Consider the following 3,334-nt stretch of genomic DNA (forward strand, 5'->3'; position numbering starts at 1 on the left):
AATGTCTGGTTTTGTTTGGGGCGAGAGTCTGAATATGTTACATCTGACTGAGTGCTTCTCTGTATGACATAACTCAACAAACCAATCTCTCTTTTTCCCTTTGGGAGAAACATTTTCTATCTGACATATTCTTACTCAAATTTTATGTAACATTGAATAAAAGAAATCTAACAACCAGCAAATATGTTGAGTGGTTACCGCACACCCACCATCATATTAAGAGTCGAAGGAAATGTAGAAAAATGTAGAAACCTTTCTTGAACTTTAGCAGCTTGCACTCTTTGATTGATGAGACAGGAAATATGTGTGTAAAACTGATAAAGAGCCATCGAAGATGTAAATAATTCAAAAGAACCCACTGAAGGGCCAAATCAATGGCACAAGTGGCCGGTAATTTTTGTAGGAGGCCACACCTGCAAAGAAATCAGTTCAGCCTGGGGCGGGCATGAGAAGACCCTAAAATTCTCCTTGGCAAGTGAGATCTACATCAAACTATGGAGGTGCCTGGAATCTAACGGCAGAGGTTTTTTGTCATCTCTTTGAGTCGTGTTTCCTTTCGTGTAAACCCTAGGTAGCAGACACTGCAATCTAGACCTGAGAATGGCAGGACTCAAAGTATTTCCCAGTTCTGGCATCTTGAAGGGAACACCGCCATGGAGTCCCAAGTTGTCTTTGGCCTGTCCACATCACCCTGTTCCTCAAGGCTCAGACTAGCTCTCTGCTCCTTGTGGGGTTACGACAGCAACATCGAGAGCCCCGATCGCGACGTCACCGGCTGACACTTACTGAGTGCTGACTACACACCAGGCTCTGCCAGACACTCTGCTCGATTTAGGCTCAGTGTAACCCGGGACAGTCAATGCCGTTATTACTGTGTCCTCAAAATGAGGCCCCTGCAGCTTCCGGAAAGCTGAGTGTCCTCGCGGGGACCCTGCATTAGGCAGAAGCAGATCCAGGCCAGACTCGGGGCTCGGCCTAATCACTGCTTACCCACTGTCCCCAGGAACCTAACTGAGCAGCTGTGTTAAGTGTCCCCTTTCCCTCAGCCTCCGCGCACTCGTCATCCGTCCCATTCGCTAGTATCGGACAGCTTCTCTCATAAAAACAGACACACCAATCAATGAAACAGAATAGAGAGCCCAGAAATAAACCCACAGATAAATGGTCACCTAAAACTTGACAAGGGAGCCAAGAATATTCACTGGAAAAAAGACAGGCTCTTTCAGCAAACGGTGCTGGGAAAACGGGACAGCAACATGCAAAGGAACGAAACTACACCACGATCTTACGCCATGTACAAAAACAAACTTGAAGTAGATTAAAGACCTAACAGAAACCTGAACCCACAGAACTCCTAGAGAAAACATAGGCGGTAAGCACCTTGGCATTGGTCTTGGTGATGATTTTTTGGATCTGACACCAAAAGCAAAGGCAACAAAAACAAACTTAAACAAGTGGGACCACATCAAACCAAAAAGCTTCTGCACGGAAAAGGAAAACATCAACAAAATGAAAAGGCACTCTACTGGATGAGAGAAAATACTTGTAAATCATATATCTGATAATCGAGGGTTAATATGCAAAATATATAAAGGACTTATATAACCCAATAGAAAAAAAAAATCAAACATTCTGATTTAAAAATGAGTAGAGGACCTGAATAGTCATTTTTCGAAAGAAGACTTACAAGTGGCCAAAAGGTACGTGAAAAGATGCTCAACATCCTTAATCATCAGAGAAGTGCAAATCAAAGTCACAATGAGATATCACCTCACACCTATTAGAACAACCATCATCAAAAAGACAAGAGATAATAAGTATTGATGAGGATGTGGAGAAAACGGGACCCTCGTGCACTGTTGGTGGGAATGTAAATTGGTGCAGCCGCTATGGAAAACTGTACGGAGGTTTCTCCAAAAATTAAAATAGAACTACCTTGTGACCCAGTAATTCCACTTTTGGGTATTGACCCAAAAGAAACAAAAACTCTAACTAAAAAAGATACATACATCCCCACATTAATTACAGCATTATATGTAATAACCAAGACATGGGAGCAAGCTAACTGTCCATCAATAGATGGTTAACGAAAACGTGGCGCACATATATGTAAATATTATTCAGCCATAAAAAAAGAATGAAATCTTGCCATTTGCAACAACATGAATGGACCTGGAGGGCATTATGCTAACGGAAAAAAATCAGAGAAAGACAACCATGTGATCTCACTTAGATGTGGAATCTAAAATGACGACAACAACGAAATGAGCTCGAGGACGCAGAGAACAGAGCAGTGTTCGCTAGAGTGAGCAGAGGGGGTGGGAGAAACGGGTCCAAAACTACAAACACCAGTTATAAAATAAATACGTCCTAGGGATGTGACGGGCAGCGTGGCGATGACGGTGAGCGTGCCGTGCGCATATCTGAAAGTTGCTAAGAAAGTGGGTCATACGTCACACGAGGAAACACTTTGTAACTGTGTGTGGCGATGGGTGTCAGCCAGACTTACTGTGGTGATGATCTCAAGATAAATATTGATGCATCCTGTTGTACACCTGGAACTAATATGATGTTATATGTGCATCGTATCTCAATAAAAATAACACAACACCATTTTAATCATATTGTAAAAAGATAGTAATTTGCTACCATCGTATAGACTTTGCATGAAGCTTCCCCTACTTTAAGTAGAGATTCAAGTGGGTGGGGTCAGGGTGAAGAATAAGAGGTGACAGGCGGCCCCGGTGCGTTTACGAAGCTGGCGGCTCCTCTGAAAAAACTCAGAGAAACGAGCTTCACTCAGCCCGCCCTTGACTCCCAGGAACTGCGAGCTCCCAGGAACTGCACGCGACATGCAGAGCAGGAGTCCGGTGGCAAAGGAGGCGACTGACCGGTAAAGGCGAGCAAGGATGCCTTCCTGAGAGTTGCTTAGAGAGGAGACGGGTTCTTCAGTGTTTTCGCATTTTTAAATTATTGATTACTATTATTTGATTTCTGAGACAGTATCATACATGGCATTTGCTATATGCTTAATACATATTTGTTGAATCAAAAAATGGAGGAGAAGAGAAAAACGTAGAAAATGCAAACAAGTGTAAAGAAGAAACTATCATAAACTGCTCACAGTTCCACAACTAAGAACCTGCAGTTGCTTTTGAGTGAGGCCGAGCTTCAGGACTCAGAGCGAGTGAAGGGAACCCCACGTATGTGAGTGCTCCAGGCACCAGGTGGCCACCGCCGTGTGTCCTCAAGGTCCCCGGGGCCAGTGCTGCTCTGCACGAGGCCCTCGACCACCTGCACTGGAACCATCTGCAGCATTTAAATAAAATGCAGA

This window comes from Pteropus medius, unplaced genomic scaffold, assembly GCF_902729225.1.
Source record: "Pteropus medius unplaced genomic scaffold, Ma_sr-lr_union100, whole genome shotgun sequence".
NCBI lineage: Eukaryota > Metazoa > Chordata > Mammalia > Chiroptera > Pteropodidae > Pteropus > Pteropus medius.